The sequence below is a fragment of the Silurus meridionalis genome, chromosome 24, assembly GCF_014805685.1.
Source record: "Silurus meridionalis isolate SWU-2019-XX chromosome 24, ASM1480568v1, whole genome shotgun sequence".
Lineage (NCBI taxonomy): Eukaryota > Metazoa > Chordata > Actinopteri > Siluriformes > Siluridae > Silurus > Silurus meridionalis.
In genome coordinates this window covers 6398438-6414448 of record NC_060907.1, presented here as the reverse complement: position 1 = coordinate 6414448, position 16011 = coordinate 6398438, and the positions used below count along the sequence as shown (strand labels likewise).

Genomic DNA, 16011 nt, shown 5'->3' with positions numbered 1-16011 from the left:
GTGTGTGTGTGTGTGTGTGTGTGTGTGTGTGTGTGTGTGTGTGTGTGTGTGTGTGTGTGTTCGGGTGGGGGGATGAAGGAGGGGGTGGTGATCTCAAAGAGCAGTTTGGCAGGAATACGCCTTACTCAATGCCAGGGGAGTAGCGCAACTGAGAAAAAATGCGTTATCTGAGAATTCAGAAAAAAACAAAAAAGTCCAAATAACGTCTGGAGTTTTAAACAATTTGTCTGAATCACTCAGTTCTCGTGCCTTGATAGCCTGCATATTTTGACAAATATTGATTTATTCTGGTTGAGGCTAGGTGCCTATCGATTCGCACCGAGTTATAACGATTTACTTACATGATAACGGTGGATGCTGGGAAATGTGTAAAATAGTGCTGTGATCAAATCGTAATCACTTAAAAGATTCGGAAAATCGTTCCATTATAGGAAACGTCCTTGGGAAATCACTTATCCTGATCTGTATCCAATTATGAAGGCAGTATATGTGTGTGTGGGGGGGGGACTTCATTCCGAAACACAAACGTCTCGATTAGATCAACCCTGCGGTGCTTGTCCGGTGAGATTTCAACAATCCCAACACTCTTGGAATATAGTTAACAAAAAAATAAATCCATCTCCCCTATGTGTCCATATGAGTATGCTGAATCTCACAAGGTTTACATGCTTATTTACAGACATGCTCAGGACCGCAGTGATGAGATGCAGATCTCAGGACAAAATTCATCCCATGTGCAAAAATCTACCTTCAGTAAAAATGGGTGGACTTTCTGCACTATTGACTGCAACATAGATTGCTGTTGATGTCCTTTCTTTAGTGGTGAAAGTGGAGTTATAATGCACAACATGGCCAAAAGTATGTGGACACCTATGAGGGATGTGCATCTCCATAACTGAGGCCGATGCGATTCGCAACTTGATGCATAGCCATTGCTACGATACATTAAATATACATATGAAGCAGCTACTGATGCGACGCGAAACGATTCACCTCTATTACGATACAGTGTGATCCGAGTTCAAATTCGATTCTACACAATGTGATTCAATGCAATATGATGCAATGGAAGAAATATGATGCTATGCAATTCAATATGGTACAGAGAGTTCACTTTTATTTCTTTGGTTCAGACAGACAGCAAATCATAAATTTCCTGAAGTGCCTTTTGACTTCTAACACATGGCCCTTTAACTACCAGGTCTTTGTACTGCAAAAGAAAAAAGAAAAAAGATTGAATAAAAACAGACGTTCTTTTCCTGTTCTGTCTCTGGGAAGATGCAGCTCTACCTCTGCCATGTTAATGTATATTTTATGTGGCTCTCAGGACACGTCTCAGTCTTCGTAGTGTTGTGATACATCATATGAGTCCACAGCGAATTAAACACTGCATCTCATCTCTCTCTCTACACTCTCACAACTCCCGCACAGACTGTTCTTTCCCGTGATTTCAAATTGCACTGTTCTCACGGTATTGTCTGCAGATCTTATTTTAAGTTGTAGTACATCATTTATATCCTTAAATTTTACTCCTTTCATATAAATAAGTCGTTTTTTTACCAATGCAAATTTGTTACAAATGATGCATCACGATACAAATGCCAACTTGTTTCGATGCATCACATTGTTAACTTTCATGCGCTGATGCGAATCGGTGAATCTTATCGTCCCTATTACTTATATATGGTCTTTCCCTTGACAATTGCAGAGAATGTCATGTAACATGAAACAAATAACAAAAATATACCAAAAATTTGAAAAACCATTGACTTAAAATCTGGCAAACGAATGGCAAAGCTGTGGAACACATGCATAACACCAACCAGAACTTAAATAAGGTGCTGAACCATATATAAATATACACAGGTGAGGCTGATTAGTGACATTTGATTTCATGTGATAAACCAGGGTTTGATAGGTACTATAGTCAGTGACAGTTTTGGTATTCTCCTGACAATGTCTTTTTATGTAGCTTTACAATTTCCCTTCACAGAACCTCAAAGGCCCATACACTGTTTCAGCACGACTAGGATGAATTGGTGCGTTAAAGTTTTAGTGAAAGAACTTAAGTGTCTTTTATAAAGTCCTAACCTCAACCCCACTGGGATGAACCCAATATTATTGCTTGACCCCACTAATTAATACTCTTACGACTGAAAAAAACAAACAAATTTCTTTACTCAACAATCTAGTGGAAAGCCTACCCAGAAGAGTTAAGCTTATAAAAAATACAAATGGAGACAAAATCTGGAATGAGAAAATCAACATGAAGATAAGGGTGTGGTGGTCAGGCTCTCACAATTAGATATCAAATGGTGTATCTCATCATATTGGCTATATTTGTTACCTATACATATACAAGCATCTTTATGCAGATTCAGTTGTACAGTCAAAGGAAGGAAAAAAGACAAAAACAGAAAAAAAATGTCAGCTACAACATCAAAAATAGACAGAAGAAGTTACATCCAAAAGAAACCCCTAGAAGAAATCCATCCAACATGAAGCCCCATTATGCAAGCAGGACCTAGTGCCGCAAAGAAAAAATCTACAAAATCAACCAACAACCACATCCACCACTTATGCATACATTGCTCCAGGAGACAAAAAAGCTAGCTGTGGAAATTTTTTAGCTCTAGCAACATTGTCATTCAACCAATCTTAAAACATACGATATTTTACAATTTGTCTGCTACATTTAGGGCATCTTCAACCACATTGTGTGAACTGTACATCATAATATAACAGAAGTCCTTATTTTACTTTTAAGATCCATAATAGTTACTGAATAATGTGGATTCCTTCTATTGCAGATCAAGCATGGAGCATTATACTTCTCTCACTTGTCTCTGTCGTTAGTGGGTGAGGGATAAAGGGAATAAGAGAAGGAGAGAAATGTGGCATGGGGGAGGTTGGAAGGTGTTCAGGAGTGTGATTATGAGGTTGCCGTGGCAGCAGGTCTATCCTCCACACTACATAGAGATAGATAGTAAGAGCATGCGTACAAAAGAAAGGGATTGAGAGAGAGGGAGAAAGTGAAAGGGAGAGGAAGAGACTTCAACCCACTTCCAACAGGTGTTGTGGTTCAACAGATTCCTTATATATACTGTGGTTACGAATAATTTACTACAACCCCAGATCCTCGTGAGGATCAGAGCACAAAGGCGAATCCCTTCTGCCAAGATATCTGTATGAAGGTGAATTTGGATTTATATCTTTCAATATTTTTAGACCCTTTTACACAAAGGACAAATACTAAATGAGCATCTATTCACTACATACACGCACCATGCACTGTAAGGCATATAATAACGGCGTAATATGAAGCGCTTAAATAAATAAATGACTATCTGGAATTTGAGTTATGTCAACTGGACTTCTGGAAACATCTCAAAAGATTTTAAAAAGTCTCAGAAGACTGAAGAAGCTGCTCGGATGAGTAGGGAAATGTTTCGATCTAACCAGACAGAAGTTCTTTGGACATGACTCAATTCCCAGATAACCGCTCCTGGATAACGTATAATCTTCACAGACTAAATAAAAGATGTAAGCAATTATTAAAATTATTCAATACACAAACTATTGAGACATATTTTGTTTATCATGGGATACAAAAAAACATTTAGCCAGGAAGTTGGGAAAACGATTAAACAGGTATAATGTGGAAAATGTCATTCTCATAGTCTTTAGTGGTGGAGTATGTGTGTGGTGTTGGGACATACCTTTAAAGTTTTATGCATCACACACCCACAATCACACACACACACACACACACACACACACACACACACACACACACACACACACAGAAAAGATGACAGAAAAACTGGTAAAAGCTGAGGAGATTTGCTCTTCGGGATCAAATCAGCAGGTGGCTATGATCATCACTACCACTTGACACTGATATACCTCCAGAATAGCCTCAGGTTTCACACACACACACACACACACACACACACACACACACACAAACACATAATGTTTTCCCCATCATTACTGCTACATCTGGGAGTTGAGGGCAGGTGTTAGAGCAGTCACGCATGCGCTAGCCCCAGGCTTTACATTAGCATCACACTCCACTAGCTCTACTAGCAACATAGCGACAGTTGCAGTCATTCATAGAATTTTTTTTTTCACTTTGAAGTTTTTCCTTTCCAGTGTCTTTTCTCAACCAACATCAGTATATCTGGATATAAATGGATATTTAGCTTAAGCTTAACTTAAAATATGGCTCATAGATACATAGAGCTTTAGTGTCGCTCTAAATCTTATACTATCACATGTGAATGCTAAGAAAGTACTGTAATCCGTTTAGTGCGATTGAGAAAAGCTCTAGTTTGCTGGTCTTACTTTGAGTCATCATTATCAATTTTTCTTGTCAGGATGCCCATCTCAGTGCTTTTCGCATTAATATTTGTAAATATCAGTATCAGTAAATACAGTGCCTGTCAAAAATTGTAAACACATTTTTTTTTAAACTTGCATGTTGATTTCTCTCTATGCTAAAAACTTGCTAACAAGCAGAAACACACAAGAATAGGACAAACACATTTCTGTGGACAGATGAGTTCAAATTGGACATAGTTGGCTCTAACAAAAGTACGACAACATGAGAGATGTTATCAGACTGCCTCACCTCCATAGTATAACATGGAGGTGGAAGCTTAATGCTTTGGAGTTGTTTTGCCTCAAAGCACATGTCCAAGCTCTGTAAGCGTTATTTAACAAGCAATCATCAAACAGTCGTCTGGCGTGTTATCTATCATGTAATGGGCTGCCCAGTCATCACACCTAAATCCCATTGAACTGCTCTGGTTCAACTAGATCACAAGGTCAGAAAGAAATCTCCAACTAGTAAAGAACACCTTTGGTACTTTTTATAAGAGACACGGCAAAGTTTTTCAGCTGAATTTTTGGAGCAGCTACAGTAACTGTTCGAATACCAAGAGTGTGTAAAGATGTTATTCATGCTAAAGGAGGATTCTTTGTTTAACATCTGCACATTTAAATATCTGTTTGGTCAAAGTAAATCTTCATACCATTTAATTGCCTAGTCTTTTGCATGGAAACAAAAGGAACATGCATGTGTCTCTCAAAAACCATAAAAAACAAGGTGTTTCCAAACTTTTGACAGGCTCTGTAAAACAGAATTGATTTAATAGCATTCATGTCCATGTCTTTTTTTTCAGATGTTTTAAAGCTAGCAGGCAAGAAAGACAAATAATTTACCTTGAAAAAGGTTTTAGCTAGTTAGGAAGATTATAAATTAGCTAGCAATTCAGGTGGATAACATGAGATAGCTAGTGATGTTAGTCTTCAATCTACCTAACAGACAAGGTAGATTAGCTAATAGAAGATATCATGTTAGTTTGGTTGTCAGACATATAATTTTAGTTAGCAGATATATTAGATATCTAATTATGCATATAACATATTAGCAAGCAAGCTAGGCAGCCAGCTAGATATTTAAAATAGTGAAATAGAAAGATAATTTTACCTCTGTTTAATTCTTAGTTGTTATCTGCTTGTGATAGGAGCACGAACAACTGATTTGTCAACCACTGTTTTCACAATTTGTAGACAAAATATGAAATATTAATGCAGTTGTATATCATATGTTAGCAACCATATTTTAGAAGCTTTGACAGCATCTTATTTCAATCTTACTTAATCATACATGATTACTTCTATGCATTGACACACTTATTTACAATCTTTATTTTATTGCTAGCTACACAGCTTAGCCTCTGCAGGTAATACCAGTACTGATACTTTTTTCAGGATAATTATATTGTGCATTCTGAATTAAAAAATATCGACAAGCTGATTGTTTGAGCTCCCATTTGAATGAACATGATTTAAAAAGTCAATTTGTGTAACCTTTTTACATTCTCGTGGTGACTGTACACCTGAGAGATGAACGCAATAACCCTGAGAAAAAAAAAGAGCTAAATGTCTTTATGTATTCAGATGACCTCAAACAAATTTTGTCTCACATTTCATATTTCCCTCATTTGACTGACACCTGTATCAACTTGCTCTCAAATTATATTATTAAAATTAGGTAGATGGCCGACCTTTGAGGTAGTTCCTAAGGTCGGCCATCTGAGCTACTGGGCAAACTCTGGAATCCAAGACAATAAATATACATTTCAGCCCTTTCCACACATTCCCAATGTTATCACAGAGCACGGGAATATGCAAGCGGTAGGAAATTTAATCAGAGGACTTTGACAAGCTGGGGCCAATATCAACAGTCCAATCAGTTCACTTTGTTATGTCTGATTGATCAAAAATAAACCTTGCCACAATTTAAATACCCACAGTAATAAATATCCACAGTGGATACTGAGTTTCAAACTAATGATTTTATGGACATTTTTACTTTATGCTCCTTCTATTTCATTTGCCACCTAATTTTTTATGGAGGTGGATACTAATATGAATTTATAATTGGAAAGATTGTAGAAACTATAAGCTGGAGAAAAAAAAATCTCATATTTCCATGAGCCTGGGCTCACCCTAGTCTCATATCTATGTTCTTGGCTGACATAAATTCTACCTGATTTGGTCTTCAGCTGTTATAGCTCCAACATATGACAAGATGAGATGCATTTTTGCTCATGTTGGTTGTATGGAGTGCTTATTTTGAGTTCCTGTCAGTAGTTTCTGTCGCTCACAGAATGTTCTGTCCCCACACAATGTTCTGAATAAACTCTAGAGATGGCTGTGTGTTAGAAATCCTCGGATATCATCCATTTCTAAAACACTCAAACCATCCCTCCTGGTACCAGCAATCATACCATGGTCAAGAGGGATCACATTTGTGCCCCTGTTCTGATGTTTGATGTTAGCATTGACTGAAGCCCTTGATTTATAACTGCATGATTTTTCTACATACATATGTAAATTTGAAATCCATGACCTGCTGAAAGAAAGCCTGCTTTCAAAGCCTGCTTCCTGAGACAGAAAGATAGAATGAAATAAAGAATGAAAAGAGGGGGGAAGAGTAAAAAGGCGAGAATGAGAGAGTGGGAGAGAAAAATCAAGAGGGAAAGAGAAAAAGAGACAGAATGAAAGAGCCCTCCACCTCCATACACACCTCCACAAAAAGACGGACACAAGGTGGAAGGCAGGTCGCTATGGCAACTGACGAGTGGCCTCCAAGGAAAGTCACTCACACACACACACACACACACACACACACACACACACACACACACACACACACACACAAACACACACACACACACACACATATACACACTCTCTCCCTCAGACCTCCTCAATTAGCTCTGCCTGTGGCAGTCCCTCACTTATACACTAGCTCTCACACACACACACACACACACACACACACACCAGTGAGTGGGCAGTGAAGTGAAGGGGCTCGCATTAGGTGAGCTGGTCATCAGCCCAAGGCAACTCACCAACAAACCAACCAACTGCTCAACTGTAAAAATTACACAAGGAAATAAAATAATTTTTCTATATCTTACACTGTTTATTGGATTTTTCAATTTCTGGTCTTTTTTTTATAATAAATACTAACTAATTAAACGAGAGTAAAATAAAAAGGCAGCCACTATGCTGTAATGTGATCATATATTTTCGATTTTGCTTAGCTTATTATTGTAGTTTTTTCTGTTCTTAATTAACATAAACCTACCATGAAGCAAAACTGAATACAGACATGGACATTGGGGCAGGGTAGTGGGCAGCATTGTTGCCTCACAGATCCCTGGTTCAATCTTGACTACTTTCGGGTCCCTTTGAGGATCTTCGATTTCCTCCCATTTCCCAGAAACACGATGGTAGATTAATAGGTGATTCTAAATGGTAAAAGTGTGTTTATTTGTGAGTCCCTGGGATAGAGTGGCATTTCATCTATGAAAGGGGTGTCCAATGTTTTCCACAAAGGGCCAGTTGGAATGAAAACTTGCACCCTGCAAGATTGGACACTTCTATAGGGTGTATTTCCAGATGCTCTTATCCAGAGTGGCTTATTTATAAAACTGACTAATGGAGTTAGTGTCTTGCTCAAGGGCCAAACAGTAGCAGCAGGGCTGGGATTTAAACTTTAGACATTTCAATTAAAAGACCAGCATCTTACACACTGAACTTACCACTTACCAATTCCACGTCACACCCAATGTTCCCAGGAAAATCTCTGGATCCATCACAATGCTGACCAAAAGCGAAAAAATAATGAATGATCATTATGATTATGCGAAGCAGGCAAATGTGCACCATTGCAGGCATGTAGATAGGGTCAGTGGCTGTGAAAGTTGGCCCAGCGCTGACCCAGAAGCAGCCCAGTGTGGGAGGGTAATCTTTACCGCAGTAGCAGTACTGGACGATGTACGCCATAAGGAAATGCTCCAGGCTTTAAGCCCCAAATGAATTTTCCACCCTTCTGCTTCCAGCTGGAACACGGTCCTGGATGCAGCGGAGAAAAATGGGAGGTTTAGCCATTCGTGCACTTGCATCTCTTTCACTTCTGTTTGTTAGTCTGTGTTTTTCCGTGCACTCAGTTTCCTTTTACTTCAAATTGCGACTAGCGGAAATCGGATCATTAATAAAAAAAGGGGTAAAAAAAAGTGGGACTGGGTAAAAGGGCAAGAAAGAACACTTTGATATTTGATTATGATTTATTCGACACTGTGTTTTTGTTTTTGTTTTATTAGATTGGAATAAACACTTAATCGGTTCCAAAGCGGCCGCTTCAAGAGATATTAGCCTGTTTCACAATAATCCAACAGTTGAAGTGCTGAGGCAATACACACACACACACACAGACACACACACCCCACCACCACCAGCAGCACCACCAACCCAACACCACCTACACAACCACCACCAGGCTGGGTCTATATTGTCCTCGCCCCTGGCAGCCTAAGGGTCCACCCCCTCTCTTCATTCACAATGGTCATGTGATGTGCACTTTCAGAGTACAACAGCTTACTGAGAGCTCCCCATTCATTTCCTCCTGAGTAGTCCACGAAGGAGGAGGGAAACAACAGAGCAAGAGAGAGCGAGTGACTGAGAGTGAGAAAAAGAGAGAGACGAGTCTGACCGCACAGGAAAACAAGACAGACAGAGAAAGAGCAAATAGGACGCAATAAGGATATCATTTCTTTATCTCACGTTCCAAGACTTCAGAAAAGGTTAGTACCTAAAATCTATATGGCATTGCCTTTCTCTCTCTCTCTCTCTCTCTCTCTCTCTCTCTCTCTCTCTCTCTCTCTTAGCTGTCAGCTGTCATTTCACTGAGTTGCCTGTCAAGATTCTTCGTAGCTGTCTTGTCTGGATGATCCTCCAAGTTGAGCAAAAAAATTTAAATCAGACCATATAATGACAAATAGCTTTAAATTTACTGTACATATAATACATGTAATTTGTAATTTTTGGTCTGTCCATTCTTTTCTGTATTTCTGATTATTTCTTATTTATAATTATTAATAATAATTAATAATGAATCTATGAATCTTAAGATCATATGATCATGTCAAAATAAAAAAAAAACAGTTTACTGTAATTTTAGGAATGTACATCCTGATGTTACAAAAAACAAAATCACCTATTTCAGAGTTCTAAATGTTCCTTACAAAATGATCACTCAGCAATTAATATAATTGTCTGACATGCATTAATGCCTGATAGACATATGTGTGATATTTACAGTAGTTACAGATTTCCTTTGAACATTTTAACACTCTAGTAGGAATCCACCACCCATGCATATATGCAGCACATGGACAGCTATATACACGTTCTATACACTCTGTGTGAACCCCCCACAGTGTTCCTCTTCCTTTCACTCGTTGGGTGATAGTTATGTTGGATTCACTCCAAATACCAAGAATGTCTCTTTAGAACAACAATATCTGCAGTGTGATGAAGACTGGCCGCTCCACTCAGTGGTAGTTATGTGAAAGAGTGGTGGCGTTACTGGGATAACTGCCCGACTTTTGTTGAATTCTCAAGCTTAAAGGGTCCATTGGTAAAATTTCAGAATCCTTCAAGGTATAATTATACAGCTCCAAAAATGCCTTAAATTTAGAAAAACTAAAATGTCCAATATTGGAAAACTGATGTGACAAGTTGCTTCACTGCAAGCTTAAGTTTACATTATTCTGGCCCAGAAATGAGCTCACCATCAGTACATAGCTGCAAACATTTTGGCAGCTCTGAGAAAGAAATCAGATCTACCATGTACAAAAAGAACTTGCCAGGAGCCACAGTAAGAGTTTTACTTTTTCTGGTCCAGAAATTCGCCCTGCCTTTAGCTGGAAAACAGCTGACACTTTTTGTATGAAGGAAACTTACTAGATTAGTGATATGGCAAAGAAAGGGTAAAGTGAAAATGAAGGGAAAAGTTAATATTAGCTAACTTAACTAAATATTATTATATGTTTGTCCTCTTTTTTCCCACATTCATATTTTCTGGTTTGTGTGGTTTTAAAACCCCAATTAACTCTGGAGAGATGCTCTAAGCTTCATGCCACCCCCAGGACCATAACATTCCCCCTTTATGCCTATTAGTGTATCTGTACTGTCCTGTCTAGGGCTGTGAGTTATAGCCTCCGGGCACAGGGCTCAAGAGGCTCAAACTTGCTTGGCCTGCTCTTCTTTGACAGCGTTGGCCTGCTCTTCTTTGACAGCGTTACACATCTGAAACAGCTGGAACACAAGCAAACATTCTGTGTGTTTTGGACTTCTGCTGACCATGTACTGGCCTAGTGTTCCTTGAAGGTCCACCTCTGGTGGGATTGTTATCGTTGTTGGGTTGCACGTGTACAATGAAGGAAGAGGGCAAAGGTCAGGGAACACGGGATGAGTGCAAACACAGGCATGACGAGGGGGTTGGTCAAGTATGTCAACATGACTAGGGCACAGAGACCGATGTGGACCTTGTGCTTTGCAAAAGCATTCACTGTTTTAACTCATTGGCTAATTATCAATCCCGTCTCAAGCTTCATCTTGAGGACAAAAATGTCTGCTTCAGCAAGGGTTCCCAGGAGCAGGGATCGAAAATCTTTATCATAACAGGAAGGAATGCAATGGTTTATAGGAAACACAATTTTCTTTGAGTTTGTTGCAGCTGTGGCACTGCTGTTGTGTAACTGTCCTTGAACTCAGATTCTTGATACGACGCTCCACACAAAGACTACAAACTAGCCTTGGCTTTGATTCAAAAAGAGAACATACAATGCTTGATTTCTCAAGCTTTTTCGGCTTGAGACTGGTACCGCATCGGATTCCGCATGTTTTCTCACACCCAAATGATTCACACACACACACACACACACACACACACACACACACACACACACACACACACACTAGCTTTGTAAGTGACTTTCATAATTATGGACATTAGAATCAGTATCAGGTTTATTGCCCAAGTGTGTTGACACACACAAGGAATTTGGTTCCAGCTGTTGGTGACTCTCAAATGTTCAGACATAAATAACACTATACATTTGGCCTATAGACAGATTATGCATAGCTTATATACAGAATGAATGTTATGCCTACATCACCTCAGCATCTTTTATACAGCAGCATTCCTTATAGGGATCTCACCAAAATATTAGTCAGATATCCCTTTTCTCGTAGAGACATCGACCCAATTAAGTTGTAAAAAATCCCCCCCACCACCACGCACACACACACACACACACATATATACATATACACACACATACGCATAGGCACAACTGTCTATGACTCACAGGCCTACTGAAAACAGAGTGGCAGAGTGATTTGTGTAGAGTACGGGAAATAAGGGCTCTTCGTTGCGACTGGCAGGCCCATTAAAACTGAGCTCTGGAAAGAGCCGGGGGGGGCGCCAAAATAGCGCAGCGGATGCACTTCCTGTGGCCGAACTTTGACCCCTTGACTCCCAGGGCCCTCCTGGTGTTCAAGTCAGATTGCACACATTATACAAGGACAGGGGAGCACTGAAAGAGAAGGAAAAAGCTAGAGAAAAGAGAGAGAGAGAGAGAGAGAGAGAGAGAGAGAGAGAGAGAGAGAAAGGCGCATATAGTGAAGAGACAGAGAGAGTAAGACTCCATGTGGAAAGGGTTACTGGTTAACAGTCTGTTACTGATCAACAGCTGTGTTCTGCCGAGTTGGCATTGTGATGGCGGTGTGAGCGTGTTAGTGTGTGTTTAGGGTTTCTCCAGGGTACCACTCTGTTTTCGCGCACGCACACATACATGCAAATGCAATGCAAATGAAAACTAAATTTTCTCCCTTACTCCACCATTGCTTTTTTGTATCTCTCTGTCCCCTCCATTCTTCTTTCCCTCCCTCTTTGCAGCTGCAGCTCTTCCAGCAGTGCAGAGGGCAGGAGTGAGAAAAACAGCCCTTGCCCAGGACTTAAGAGTTTATGTGTGTGCGAGTATGTGTGTGGTGCTGAAGGAAAACACAGCTGTCTGACTCATTACGACTAGCAGCCTGATAACGCTTGCTTGCTGAAAAAATGGTGGCGAGACAAAAGGAAAAAAGTTTTCGTAACAACTTTTAGCGAAACTCAAAGTGTCGCTAAAGGCGAGAGTTTGGGGTGCTGCAGAATGTGTTGCAGACTTTCTTGCAGTATGTGTCTTGACTTTTGTTTTGTCTCACTTCTCCTCTAGTCTTCTGCCTGAACCGACAAAGTTTCCTGTCATCCTTTCTTGAGTTGATTCTTCCTCTTCTGTAATACTGTCAATTCTCTTCTCCTCTCCCGGGCACTTTAGCATGCCCGGTCACTGGCACTCGCAATGCCGCAATTCTGGCATGGCTTTCAAAGAAGCCCAGGCTTTCCCACAATGCAGAGGACAGCTGTGAAGGGCCAGCCGCTGCCCCCCAGAGCTTGCAGAGCCTGATGAGAATGTGCACAGATCTTTTCCAGCTGTGCTAGCAGACCAGAACGTACGCCAGCACCTTTTGGTCATTTATGGTCACGCACAAAGCAAATATCCTCATCAAACGTGGTTCGCCTTTTCACTAAGGTTCCCTCATAGTTGCAAGCCATCCCATTAATTGGAAGGGTTAAAAAAAGTCAATGGGTCTACACTATATAGATCAACTAGGTTGTAGAGCTCAATATAAAATTGTTCAGGGATACTTTAGTTGTTTATTAGTTTGGCATACAGTCACTCACTTATCTTAGGAGCGTATGCAATGTCACCAATTGTTATCCTGAAATGGTTGGTATGTTCTCAGAAAAAAAGTCATTTTTTTAAACACCTTCATGTTTTTTTACACGGCCCTCTTTGCACCATTGCACAATCTCACCAAACACTGATGTCCTTCGGTCATTGCGCAATGCAGGCCCTCTGATAATAAACAGTTTGACAGTGTGCGGTTCAACAGTTCAAGTCAAATTGCACACATCTGTCTTAGCCCATCCAAGGGAACACTAAAGAGGCAGCCTCAGATCTTTCTGGCACACGGTCTTCATGCAAGAGTGTACGGCAACACCAGATCCAGCCTGGGCCCGAGAGGCCAAGAGGGAGAATGGGCTATTTTTGTACTGATCTCAGATCTGTTTCTGTCTACCACAATCCTAACTTCATTATTGTAAAAGAAACTCAGATTGTTGACTCTGGTGACAGGCAGGGTCGTGCTGAAAAAATTACCTGCATAAAAAGCCATGGAAATCTTCTTGCTCATGCTTTTTGGATTTCAGCATGACAGGAAAGACAGTCTTGTGACTTTTTTTTTTGCTTGCATGTGCCAGTCTGGAGCACATCCTGTCAGTCTACTGTAAATGAGAAAATGCTATCGTTCTTACTGTACCATCGTACTAGGCACAAAAGGTGGCATACGGCAAAAGCCTCCTGCATATTTCCAGACTCCAAGAAGCTTGACCTGCTCTCAGTCTGGTCGTAGGGTGTCTGTGTGACTACACAGACAGATAGAAACCGAGGTGTTTGGGCCATGCCCCAAATCAATAGCAGATGTGAGAAGAGAGTGTGTTTTGGCTAGGCTTCTCTTAGGGAGAGGGAGACATTGAAAGTGCAGAAGCTTAATTTCAGAAGCAACTTAGTAAATCTGCAGGAGATAGTCTCAAATATTTATGTAGTGTCTTGGATGACAAGTCATGGACTATTTGGACAGCGTTTTTACTGTAAGGCAAGAAGGAATTATTTATAGAGCAATACAAAGACCTATCTCCTTTATGCTTCAGGATATGATTATGTTTATTATTGTATTCATAATGAATATATATATATATATATATATATATTATTTTCAGTTCTGGAAACAGAATTATTTTTTTATCTATGAAGTTATATTTAAACTCTAAATAGTTTAATATTTAAATTTAAAGAGGTAACATTAAACATACAAATATTGTGTATCTATTGGTTGGCACTATTCATTGACTAAAATGTACAAAACCAGTAACATTTTGATTTGTTCTTGGTTGTTATTGCTGTTGGTTGTGTTCGAAGCTTTTCCAGTTACTCCTTCGACATAGTATATTGTCTCCTGCAGAAAACAGACAGTAAAATAGTGCACCTCTCCTAACACATATACACACACACACATACTCTGACGCTGAGCAGTGTCCTGGCTCTGCCCGGCAGCAGCCCCCATCCGACTCGAGTTGTCCGCCAAGGAAAACTAGCGCCGCTGAAATGGAAAGTCTGAAGTCACTCTGGGTTTTTTTTGGCGAGGTCTGATTACGCAAAGCAGGAGAATCCAGCAGAAGAGGTCTGCGTGTTCCTAAACGCAGGTCCAATCCGGGAAGGCCGAGACAACTCTGTTATCTATCACTGATATCAGATTTACATGGTGTAGTTTCCAAAGTATATCGTTAGGTAGACCTTCAGGATGGAGTCATAGGAGGTTTGGGATGATCTTGATCTTAAATTCTGACTAAGGTCCAAAGCACTCTGTGCTGGAGATATTTTAAAACAATCCACTCTTACTCAAGGTTACTCAGGGTTTGTTTTCATAGTTCTTTGCATTTGCACAGAGATTCTACTCGAATCTCTTTTTGATAGGAAACCACAGTTGTAGCAGTGGATATATGACTTTTAGAACGTTTAAAGCTTTCCTTAGAAGATTACTCCTGAGGTTTTGATATACAAACAGTGCATCATTGGTGATCTAAGTGATAAAGGAATATACCATTATGCAAATGAGATCAAGTTCATTGACATTAATCAAAAGTAAACTTTTTGCAAAAAATGCTTCTTCAAGCATTCCCTGGAAGATTTTCTGAAAAGGAAAACATCTGTTGTAGGATTATACTTAGAGGCTTATTTAAGGATTCCTACATAGAGAGAAACCAAACAACCCTTTAGGGTCTTAGATGGAACTTTTCAAATCGACACTTTCTTTTCACAGTTCTTTCTGAAGGACGTTCCAGACGGCTGTTTCCAGATCAAACACACAGTCAAATTTCCATCTATATTGTTATCTCTCACTGACAAAAGGGAGATTATTGAGTAGAGGTGGAGTAGTTGGTGTTTATCCAAGAGGCACAAAGCTCACACTGGTTACTGGTGGAGCAACAGGGTGGAAGGAAGTTGTGCTGACCCGACTGAGGTCATGCACTCTGATGAAACTGACCATCTCCTTTTCAAAAAAACAGTGACTCATTAAATTTTTTTGTCAATGTGCTATTCTCTGCACTTTGGGCCAAAAGATGACATGGACAGTAAAATATCTCTGGGCGAGTTTATCGGACTAGAATAAGGCACACTCCTGGAATTAGCGCTGACTCAGATTATTTGTTTTTGACCAGAACAATTAATTTCAAACTTTGCTTAGCTGAATTATAACACATCTTAGTATGTATGATAACTTGTCAACACTCTTAATTCACTAATTAGTTTAAAGCATTTCTTAACCACAGCAATTCTTTTCTGGTTCTGTAAAGTGGCCCTGGATCCTTTTCCTGAGTGAACGCTGAAGTAGATATTGTCCATCTTTGACTTCCATCACTGACATGTCATGCCTCATTCTGAATGAGGTTGATTTTGGCCAGCTGTTGCCTCACCAAAGCGT

The 16011-nt window shown here is 39.8% G+C and overlaps 1 protein-coding gene across 1 annotated transcript in view; it reads left to right on the top strand.

Annotated features, from left to right (window-relative positions):
* Positions 1-8958: 8958 nt before the first annotated feature.
* Positions 8959-16011, top strand: part of klf12a (Kruppel-like factor 12a) — a 28730-nt gene continuing 21677 nt past the window's right edge. Inside the window, exon 1 of the mRNA XM_046837540.1 lies at positions 8959-9164. The gene's annotated coding sequence lies outside the window, so the exon portion shown is untranslated. The remainder of the gene's footprint in view (positions 9165-16011) is intronic.